Source organism: Magnolia sinica, chromosome 12 (genome assembly GCF_029962835.1).
Source record: "Magnolia sinica isolate HGM2019 chromosome 12, MsV1, whole genome shotgun sequence".
NCBI classification, from domain to species: Eukaryota; Viridiplantae; Streptophyta; class Magnoliopsida; order Magnoliales; family Magnoliaceae; genus Magnolia; species Magnolia sinica.
In genome coordinates, this window is record NC_080584.1 from 32,184,215 (window position 1) to 32,196,853 (window position 12,639).

Consider the following 12,639-nt stretch of genomic DNA (forward strand, 5'->3'; position numbering starts at 1 on the left):
CCCTCGCTGAATTTCTAGTTTGCCTCGTTCAAGTTTTAGGTTGTGTCACTGAATTTCCATGCTTCCCTCACTCAATGATTTGTTTTACCTCCCTCAAATTCAAACTTCCCTCGCTTGATTTCATTTTTCCCTCGCTCAATTTCTAGTTTGCCTCGCCCAATTTCTAATTTGCCTCGATGAACTTTTGCTCTTCCCTCGCTAAATTTCTAGTTTGCCTCGTTCAATTTATAGATTGTGTCGCTAAAATTTCATGCTTCCCTCGCTTGATTATTTGTTTTCTCTTGCTCAAATTCAAACTTCCCTCACTCAATTTCTAGTTTTCCTCGTTGAAGTGCACGTTTGCCTTATTGAATTAGATGTTTCCTTAATCAATTTCATGTTTGCCGCGCTTAATTTCAGTAGAGGTTTATTCCATTTTATCCGAAGCTCGATCAAATTTATCAAGTGCTTGATATTTAGTATTAATGTATATGAGGTAATGCTTAAATTCCTATTACTCTAATTCTATATAGATTAACCATGGGTAGAGAAGTTAGCCTTGTATCCCCTTATGGTACATTTGTGATTGCTTAAATATAGGTATATTTCTAGTAGATATGACATGAACCTTCAAATTATATTTTATTTTGTGGAATATATATTGAATGTTGAATGAACTTTTACATATTCCAAATTGTTTAACCATACTTGAGATTGATATGCCATGTTTATGGGTCGTCATTTTAGCTTAGAGGAATTATAAGAATCCATGTTAAATTCATGTGTTGATGTTTAATATCATGATTTGATAATATCTACAATTTAAATATCAATCTTGCCAAAATTTAAGGGATGTATGAGGGTACCATGATGCATAACATCCATGTATGACATATGAACTTTACCGGGTGCTCAATGTAAGCCACATTCTACTCCATTTACTGATAGTCCTATCACTCTATGTTAAACTTACAAAATATGTGCAATTGTACCACTATGGGCCGCTCTCTCTTTACATGAGGCTTTTCCGAGATTAGAACCTCCTCCGGCATACCCTGTGTATTTTTGCAAGAGGTCAAATATCCTTAGGCGCACTCACCTTCATAGTCTTTTCTAGGTAGTCTATCTACTGCGGGTGACCCTTTTCTTTTGACAATTGGATGTGCATCCCCAGATCTATGACTTGAGCATACATTCGTACATCCATTCATTTACATACAAGTTCACATTATTCTCCTTATGAATTGCTATTGGTATCAGAGAGAGTCTAGATAAACCTTGCCTTTGGGAAACAAACTTATACAAACCTTTAATGTCTTAAGTAGGATGTTGGAATTAGAGATTTGAACCTAACTGAATTTTCCATAGACTTAGGGAAGTTTTGTGAATGTAGATGCTTAATGGTTTCCTGTATAATTACTAGAATAGCTATTTGAACCTATCTAGAATTCCCTCAGAACTAGGGAAAATTGCGAACCTAGAGACGTAAAACTTTAGGACCCTTAGAAAATTTTAGATTGAGTTGTTTGAACGTAGAAATTAAACTTAGGTTCCCTTGAAATAATTAGAATAGTCATTCAAACTTGGTTGGAATTACTTAACCATCAAACTTAGGAACAAGACCTATGTCCCCATTAAAAACTATTAGAATGATCGTTTGAACTTAGAACTAAACTTGGGAATTATGGGAGAACAAATAAACTGCTATGATGTATATTAGATTAAACAAGAACGATCCTTGAACTTGACTTCCAATGAACTTTTTAACAATCTAGGATTTAAATTTTCCCATAATTTTCCATAGTTGAAATGACATCGTCAAGACACTCAATAGACAGTAGGTGAAACAAGTTTAGGCATTGTAAGTAGTTACTTACCCATAACAACGTACATTAGATCAAATTTAAGCACTCCCTAAACTTAAAACCCGCACTAGGAGTTATTAATTAAAATTCTCTAAGAAATATCATTAGTTAGAGATGATATTTCTCATAAATTTTAGCAATTAGGACTAAGTAGAAGCGAAGTTATAAAGGTTTGAGTTAAAATTTTCAGCTCTAGATGGAGCATATTATGACTAGGATTTTGTAATTTGAATCCCCAAATACATCTCTTTGATTAGAAACAACATCTCTCATATGTTCCAACAATTAGAAATAATTAATAGTGAAAATTTAGAAATTTATGTGAAATTTCAACCTTAGACTTGATTTGTTGAGACTAGCTTTGAAATTTTAAGTAAGTTTAACATATTTTAAACCCAAATCCTCATGTAGAAATGTTAGGCTCCTAGATTTTTTTTTTGCATATCGCTTGGACAATCAGAGTGCGCATTAAAAGCGTACTAGGCCATCATAGACTTGTCCCTTATTAAAATAGAGGACTATATGATATTCCATGATAGATAGCGTCGCTGAATTTAACGAGCACCACATGAAATCATTCATGTCTTTGAATTTGTAATCCATATACGCTCTAGTTGTTTATTTAAAAATTTAACGCATTGCTTACTCTTTATTTCATTAAGCTCTGTATCATCCTCATCTATTATGGAAGAGGCTGTACTCGGTCCTCTATAATTTAATCGAGTTTTGTCTTATGGCAAGCCTCAATTGCTTAACGATTCACTAATATAATGTCACCGTATTGGTTTTCAGATAATGTCTACGAGAATCATTTGCTGGTATGGCGGGGAGATTGAATAGGAAAACAAGCAATTCTTGTACACTGGTGGGGATTGAAAACTTTTACGCTATGTGTCGAAACTACATACGAGAAGCTTCTATCTAGAATTTACATGATTATTACGAGTCAACCAACGGATTGTGATATTAGGATGAAAGTAATATATCCTTGCACAATCGAATCAATCCCTCCAACCGTGATCGAAGACGACGATGATGTGAGAGAGTTCATGGCAACATAGAGCATTCAGATAAATTCATTACTTTACTCATCGAGACAATGCAACACGTTAATAGGACAACACACATGGACAGTGTGCCTATAGAGCATGGCATGAAATTTGAATATATAGCATTGTCATTATACGTGGGAGCAAGTAACAATCAACTGTCCGAGCCACCTTAAACATCAAACTTTGTGACTAGCCAAGTTAGCGGGGCATATGATGTTAACCTCATTTATGAATACTTGACACCATCTTTAACAACAACAATAGATCTGTCATCATCATCCACCACCTGAGCTGTACATGTAAGCGACATTCCGCTTCTAGACCTTGCCGAAACATCAAACTTCATCACTCGTCAAGTTCCCATGCCATTCGATGATGCTGAATTCACCAACAATGAACTGCTAGAATATACGGATTTGTTGGGTGAACCGATTGATATAGCCATTGGGCAAATGTTTAGGGACAATAGTCGGTGCCAGTATGTTATGAGCCAATTTGCAATTCGCAATAAATTTCAATATAGGGTATTGTACTCGAATTCTAGGAGATTTATTGTGTTGTGCATCGAAGATACATGCGAATGAAGGGTTCATGCATCTTAGGTGAATGATACGGGGATATTCAAGTTATGGAATTATACGCCAAAATACACATGCAGCATGTCATGGATGAACAATCACCGTCAAGAAAGCAGTAAGTTAGAGTGTGATCTGGTTGTTAGCCGCATTGAGCAATACCTGGGTTTGAGGCCACATGATATTATCTTTGCTATGCAAGAGAAATATAATATTCTTATCAGTTATAGGAAGGCATGGAAAGCTAAGGAGCTTGCAATTAATCACGTGATGGGGTCTTACGAAGAATCTTACAGTCAACTCTCCTTGTATTCACATGAGTAGAGGATGGTCAACCTGGGGATGGTGACTGTCGTGGCTATTAACAAAGAGACTTTCAGGTTTGAGTGGTGTTTTGTAGCACTTAGACAATGCATTCGAAGTTTTCAGAATTCTATGTGGAGGGTATTGGCCATTGACGGCACATACTTAAAGGGCAAATACAAGGGTGTTCTATTCATTGCCACGGCCTTAGATGAGGACAATCATATTTTTCTAGTTGCCTTTGGCATCGGGGAATCAGAGCACAGCAGTAGCTATGATTGGTTCCTTACCTACCTGAACGATGCATTAGGGTCTCTTCTGGGTCTTGTGATTATATTCAACTGACATAAAGGTTTAATGAAAGAGGTTCCCCAAGTCTTCCAACATGCAATCCATGGCTACTGCGCGTACTATATATATAGAAATTTGGTGGACACTTTTAAAGACAAGTCCTTGGAGATGTACTACTGGCGGGCTGTGAAGACATGCAGGAGGGCTAAATTCGAAAAGTTAATACATGATATTGAAATGGCCAACCCCCTAGTGCATGCATGGTTGAGAGAAATCGGGAACGAAAGATGGGCATCTTCATACTTTCCAGGAAGAAGATTCAACTTGGTCACTACAAACATATCCGAGTGTGTTAATTGTAACACCCTCGGATTTCGAGGGTCGAGCAAAGCTCAACTCTCGAGATCCAATGCATTACTTATGCAACATAGATAATGATGTTTAAATGTGGTTCATATTAGTGCATTAAACATGAGAGCGATTATACCAAATCAACATATCATACTCCAGATTTAATATACATAGCAAGAGGAAGACTGAGATAAATATATAAAGTATGTACGTGTTTCACAACCTCTAGAGTATAAGTATATTACCGGGCTGAATATATACATGTTTTGTCTCAAAATATACAAAATGTCAAAATGTAAATGTCCAACTAATCCATATAACCCTGTGATCCCGTCGAATCAGTGCAAGGTCTACATAGACCTGCTTGATAGCTGAACGTAGGAGAATTCTTCCTCCTCGTCCATGAAGTCCAGCTCAGCTCCATAGACTCCATCACCTGCATCTAAACTAGAGTCTGGTGTTTTAAAACACCGTCCCAGGATGGGAGTGAGTGGTCAACTCAGTGGTACTATAAGGCAAAGGTTAACATGTTATCAATTCAATCAAGCAGTAATGATAAAGCAGTACAACAATCATTCCCTAACTACTCTTGTTAATGCAGGGATGGTATGTAGTAATGATGTATGCCCTCGCACAAACCCTCAAGCAACTTCATCAACCATTCACGCATGGCAAACTCACTAAACATGCACTTTCTCACCAAAGCACATGCAATGCAGTGCATGGTCATGTTAGCTAAGTACTTAATTAGGCTTATTCATACAACAGATTTGGAAAGCTAAGGTACCTCCTTTTATATCATTTACCCAAACTGAAGGATCCATCTAGGGTCATCAATCTAAGTTAACCACCTACGATAGGCAAGTTGTAGGGCATCACCCCTAATGAAAAGCAGTGGATAGACAAATTCAAGAGTTTATACTCGAGGTCACTACGGGCAGGCTCATTACCTTAACGTAGGCCGATAGCTCGAATACAGTGTCCTATACCACCATATTCGGCTCACGAGTTTGGGTTGCTCACTTGTCACTACAGGGAGTCTCGTCACCCCAACGTAAGCCAATAGCTCGACCATGGTGTCCCATACCACCATGCCCAGCTCATGAGTCTTAGCAGATTGTGGTACCATGGTTGAAGCAGGTCTGTATATTGGTAAGTGGTACCTTAGATTCAAGCAATAATGTCCATACATGGTAAACACACAATAGGCCTATCGGTTTATTAAACAAGTTCGATTGGTACAGGTGCACGTTGAATTAATCGACATGGAGCGCGTAAGCACTCCCCGTGGCCTAACCATTGTCGATAATTATCGTACGACCTGGATTCACCAAACGTATCAAATGTGGCGAGACGAATTCGGGTATTCAGCGGAAATCATTACCGATTGCATGGACTATGTTGCAGCCCCAATCTTACTCAGATGTAGCATGTAAATACATGTGAAAATCATATCAGCATATGACAAACAGCTTAAATCAATATCTCATTTGAGTATTTCATTAAGCATATTGAACATGTTACCAAGCACTTACATTTCGTTCATAAATTGTGTAGTCAAAAATTAAGATTACATGAAGGAAACTATACATATAGATAAGGTAATTAAGAATCCTATCTCAATACCCTTATTAAATACAATTCATCAACAATTTCTCATTCGGGCATTTTATCAAACACTTAGATTACACATACTAATTACATAAACTAAACTAGTTACGACATGAACTATAATAATTCATTACACGAAAAGACCATGATACACACGACAAACATGATTCCTAGATTTATAGTCATGACAAGCACAAATCACAATTTCATATTCATTCAAACATTTCAACAAACACATGGAATGCATCTTATATTCAACATAGTTCACACATGTATAATTTGTCGAAAACGTCGTAACCAAGATCATATGGTAGCAATCAAGTTAGACATAAATCATTAGCTGGAATTGAAAGCCTTGAAAACCATAACCTAAATGTTTATAGTCTGTACCTTTCGTCGGATTACTCGATTCGGACGTGGTTCGAATACTACGTTCTCGAAAATGGAATAACGGGTACCTAAATCATGAAATCCATTAGCTAGGTCGACAAACGACTATTCTAAACCTTAACTACAGTGTTAGGGTTTGGATTTCTTACCCAAATCATAGTTGAAATGAGTAGTGTAGTGCAATAGAGAGGTGAATCAGTGCGTGGAGTTGTGGGAAAGAATCCCAGCAAAGATCTTCAGGAATCTCTCTTCCTTCCTTCCTCTTTTCTCTCCTTCTCTCTCTCTCTCTCTCTCTCTCTCTCTCCTAGGGTTTGGAGTAAATTCGTATAAGAGAGGGGTGGGGTGGTTTAAGGCCTTTAAATAGGCCCAAAACTGGTGTCAATGGCCCCAGGGCCATGGTATACTTAGGTTATAACCAAAGGGTGTCTGTTTTTGACATACAGGGCCCTTAGGAAGGTCCATTACTCACCTACATCATAGGGCAAGTTCCCTGACCATGGATCTAAGCTAGGTTATGATTTCGGCACGATTAGATAGGTCGATCGACCGTGAAGGATCTGTATCAGATCAACGATCATTGTCAATCAATCAGAGCCACAAGTATATAGATATGTGCAGGAAAATTTTCCTGATCCATAGGTGAAATTCGGTCAGAAACTGACGGTCTAAAATCTTCAATTTCGCCCACAGGCGAAAGGCCCAATTTACTTAAGTTTTGTTACATTTTTAAAAGATATTCGTGCTTCTCGCACACTTTGCTTAGGGCTTAAGTTGTGCGGTTCTGGATACTATTTGGGATCAATTCCCGTGATGGTTGTCAAGCCTAATAAGATGGTCATAACCCTATAGTTTCACGATCATCAAACTTTTAACGTGCGGTCCAGATCCGATATAGAGTTTCAATGTACTCTTGAGAACAACTGGCTTTTGGAATTTCTCCTAGGTTTTTAAGTAGCGTTGAGCTAGTGTTTTTGATAGTTTTGGGTCTTACCATTTTTATAAATAGTGGTTCAAGTTAAATCCACCGATTATTTAGTTTAGTACTTAATTTATTTTCGTCTAATTCCTACAGAATACGATCTTTAGGGATTTCTGCTGGAGGTGCTACTCGGGTTTTCGTATAGATTTTTTCGAGACATTACAATCTACCCCCCTTAAAAAAAATTTATCCTTGAAATTAATACCTTTTCGTACTCCTCGAGGATCTAAGGGTAGTTCTTACAGACATCGGCTTCTGTTTCTCAGGTCGCCTCTTCCTCAGTGTGGTGTGTCCATAATACTTTCACAAGTGGGATAACTTTACTGCGTAGCACTTGTTCCTTCCTATCCAGGACCTGTGTTGGTCGCAACACATAGGTAGCATCTTCACTTAGCTGCGTTTTTTCCCATTTGATAATATGATTAGGGTCTGGAACGTATTTCTTTAACATTGACACATGGAACACGTTGTGCATGCCTGCGAGTGGTGTGGGCAAGGCGAGATGGTATGCCACCACACCCACTCGGTCTAGAATCTGAAATGGGCTAATGAGTCTCGACATAAGCTTCCCTTTCTTACCAAAACGAAGGACTCCCTTCATTGGAGAAACCTTCAGGAATACATGGTCCCCAACTTCGAATTCCAACTGTCTTCATCTTGTATCAGTGTAACTTTTCTATCTGCTTTGGGTTGAGATAAGTCGACGCCTGATAAGATCAATTTTCTCTGAGGTTGTCTGAACTAAATCTGGGCCAACCAAACTCTTCTCACCAACTTCTGCCCAACAATGTGGAGCTCGACACGGACGCCCATACAAAGCTTTATAAGGAGCCATGCCAATGCTTGCTTGAAAGTTATTGTTATAATCAAACTCGGCATAGGGGAGACAGTCATCCTAATGTCCTTGAAATCAAGCACACATGCTCACAATATATCTTCTAATATCTAATTTACCTATTCTATCTGCCCATCAGTCTATGGGTGGAACGCGGTATTGAACATTAGTTTCACTCCCATTACTTCTTGAATCCGAGTCCAAAAAATAGACGTGAATCGCGTGTCCCGATCCGACACAATCTTCATAGGAACTCCATGAAGCCATATGACCTCTTTGATGTACAGCTTGGCTAAATCATCTGCTGAGTTTGAAAATCTAATCAGGAGGAAATGAGCCGATTTTGTCAATCGGTCCACAATCACCCAAATGAAGTCATGCCCCTTTCTCATCTTCGGTAGCTCGGAAATGAAATCCATAGATATGAAATCCCATTTCCATTCAGCTATGGGCATGACCTAAAGTAAACCAGGAGGTTGGCAATGTTCAGCCTTGACCTGCTAGCACGTGAGACAACGGGACATGAAGTCTGCTATCTGGGCCTTCATGTTGTCCCACCAGTATGAACGCTTCATGTCTCGATACATCTTCGTGCTGCCTGGATGCATCGCCATCTTTGAATTGTGAGCAGCTTCCAGAACTTCCCTTCTCAAGTTATGGAGATTTGGGACACATAGGCGGCCACGGTATCGTAAACCTCCATCTGAGTCGACTCTCCATACAGATTCTTCACTGTCACTTGCTCGTTCTCTCATCTTCACCAACAGTTCATCTTCTTTCTGAGCCACAATGATTCGGTCATCAATAAGTGTTGTACATGGATGTGTACAACGCTTTCGAGCGGCTCCTCTACCGTAAGCTTTTGTTCAAAGTCTCATACGAACTCCACCATATTCCACTCTTCTATCATCAGTGGAGCTGCAAATTCTATCCTCTTCTTGCACCTCAACACATTGGCCACAAGGTTGGCCTTTCCAGGATGATAGGAGACCTCAAACTTGAAGTCTTTCAAGGTTTCCATCCAACGTCGTTGCCTCATATTTAAGTCTCTTTGAGTAAATATGTACTTGAGGCTTTTGTGATCGCAGAAGAGCTCGAACTCTTCTCCATAGAGGTAATGTCTTAAGAGCTTTAATACGAAAATGACCACCGCTAATTCCAGGTCATGCATGGGGTAGTTTTCCTCGTGTTTCCTTAACTGTCGCGAGGTATAAGTGATCACCCTATCCTTCTGCATAAGTATGCATCCCAAACCGACTCGAGATGCGTCAGTGTATATAGTATATTTGACCCCTTCCTCTAAAAATACTAGCATAGGTGCTGATGTCAGCTTGTCCTTTAATTCCTAAAAGGTTGCTTCTGCTTTCTTGTTCCAGGCAAACTTATGATCTTTTCGAGTGAGTTGCGATAACGGTCTGGCTATCTTGGAAAAATCTTTAATGAAGCGGCAATAGTAACCAGCAAGTACGAGGAAACTCCTCACTTTTGTTACTGAACCAGGTTATTCCTAGTCCTGTACCGTGGCCACCTTGGCAAGGTCCATGGCAATTCCATCCTTAGACACTACGTGTCCCAGAAACTTGACTTCCTCTTTCCAAAAGATGCATTTTTGGTATTGTGTAAACAACTGATTCTTCTTAAGAGTATCGAAGACTGCTCGCAGGTGTTCTTCGTGATCTTTCTGACTCTTAGAGTATATCAAAATGTTATCTATAAAAATGATGACGAATCAGTATAGATACGGCCGAAACACCTGGTTCATGAGGTCCATGAACACGGCTGATGCATTTATAAGTCTAAATGATATCACAAGGAATTCATAGTGCCCAAAACTGGTTCTGAATGTTGTTTTCTGCACGCCTTCATCCCTGACACACAATTGATGATACCTGGATTGTAGGTTGATCTTAGAGAAATATTGTGCCCCTTTTAACTGGTCAAACAGGTCATCTATCCTGGACAGAGGATACTTGTTCTTGACCGTGACGTAATTCAGCCTGCGATAATCAATACACAACCGCAGCGATCCGTCTTTCTTCTTTAGAAACAATACAAGTGCTCCCTAGGGAGATACGCTAGGCCATATAATGATCATCTATCTGTCTCCTTAATTCCTCTATTTCACACAGAGGCATGCGGTATGTTGGTAAGGAAATGGGCGTCGCACCAGGCACAAGGTTGATAGTAAAGTCGATCTCGCACCGGGGAGGTAGTCCCGATATCATTCTGAACACGCTCATGAAATCTCAGACTAGAGGTGTGTCCCCAAGTGTCAGATCATCAACATTTTCCAATAAAAAAACATAACAACTTATGCGATAGGGCCAACTGACCTGAACTGGGAAAGTAAAGGTCTTGCCCTCAGGTCTATGGGTTGTCACCAATCTAGTATCATAGTCGATCCCTGCCTTCATTTTGATGAGCCAATCTATGCCAAAGATGATGTTGTAATGATACAGCGGGGTGACGATTAGGTCAATGCACATTGTTCTGCTCCCTAAGTCTATTAGGCAATCTTTACAAAGCTTAGTAGTGTCGGAAAAGGTCCCTGTTGCGGTAAGGATTCTCACCCCAACCATAGGGATAATGTTCAGCCCTAAACACTTGACTGTAGAGTACGATATTATCAAAATAGTGGACCTGGTGTCCACCAATAGAAATATAGGTGTACCTTGAATGTGGGCAGTGACTTCAAAAGCTAAAGGCACTGTAGTTGCTGACTCAGATGCTTCAGCTGCAAGTGCATGTACATGATCTTGTTGAGAACGATTGGGTTGCGCTGCCATAGGTCGTTGAGGCGGCCCATTTCGAGGTATGGGTGGTCGGTAAAATGGCTGTGCTGGTGGTGCGGATCGTAAAGGAGGAGCTGAAATAGCATGTGACAGCTGACGGTTGATCTTATGAGGTGGTGTAAAGTCGTTTTCCCTCATCTTAGTAAAATAATAGGTGTCTGTATGGCCCGCCTTCTTATAGTAGATGCACCAAAGATCTGATTGCCTCAATTGGGTCGTTAGAGCCATTATCCTGGGAGGTAAATCTACACGAGGCCTCTTGTCGAGGAATGGTCGGTTCGGCAGTTCAGACTGAGGCCTTGGGCCCATGGGTATACGTGTCTGAGACAATCTATCTCTATCCTGCTCAGCTCGCAGGGACATGTTCACTAGCTCAGCGTTATTGGGAATACTAGTACAACACATCTTAGTGCGGATATCAGGCTGCAGACCCTCTGAAAATCACCGCATTCTCTTCGGCTCATCTATTAGGATCAGTGGAGCATATCTGGCTAGCTTCGTAAAGTGGTTCTCGTATTCAGCAACGGTCATCCCTCCCTGTTGGAGGTGGAGAAATTCACCCTCCTCTTCATTAGAGTAAGTGAAGGGAAAATACTTTTTATGAAAATGTATTTCAAACGCGTCCCACGTCCACACGTATCCTGCAGGAATGGTTTGTAGGATGTTGTCCCACCAAAGACTAGAACATATAGGTCACAAGCTCCACTTACTTTGCCTTAGTATAGTGCAGTGGCTTCAGCATCTTGGATACATGATCTAACCAATACTCGGGTTGGTGAGTACCCACAAAAGTAGGAGGACGGAAGCGCTGAAAGCGCTCAAATATGCCACTTGTATTCATCATTCTAGCAACCTACACAAGTGGTGCAGGCAGGACCATGTTCATGTTTTGGGCAATGACCCTCGCAATAGTGGCCAAAAATTGTTGTTGCTACTGCATCAGGAGCATCATCTACTCTAACCTATCAGGAGGAGAAGCCGCCTGAGGCACGTGTGGTGTCGATGTAGACGCATGGTTCTGTCCCAGAACCGATGGTGCACTAGGTGTTGGCCCATTGGTGGGGCTAGTGGCCGGCTGTGAATCTGGTATTGTCTCGATATCTGGGTCCAAACTGGGGTCCGTATGGCTATTGCTCAGGGGAGGTGCCCCATCAATCGATCCTCCAAGAGCGAGACATGTCATATTCTGAGTAGTTTTCAGAGGCATTCCCTATATACAACATAGGGTGCAACATGTGTAAGGTTTAAAATGATATTATCCGTCCTGTCCACACAATCCACACATTCCAATTCAAAAGAAGCTTCACGCATTTCATTTAACTAAAATTGTCACAATACATGAGATATAGTATTACATGAATCATGACAGAGAATGCATGTGAGCTAATTTAACAAAATTTTTAGCACCAACCACTCTAACATTTAACTAAGCTTACCAAGGCTATTACTAAGCAAAAACCAGAAGACAACTGCAACACATAACTAGTCCTCTGACTCTAGTGAAGGTGGAGGTGCACCCTTATCCTGCATACAGCACAGGAGAGTCTTCAGAGTGCGAGATATTCTCTTAAATTTCTGTTTTAGATAAGCCTGATTCTCCTTGACCTCCTGTCTCA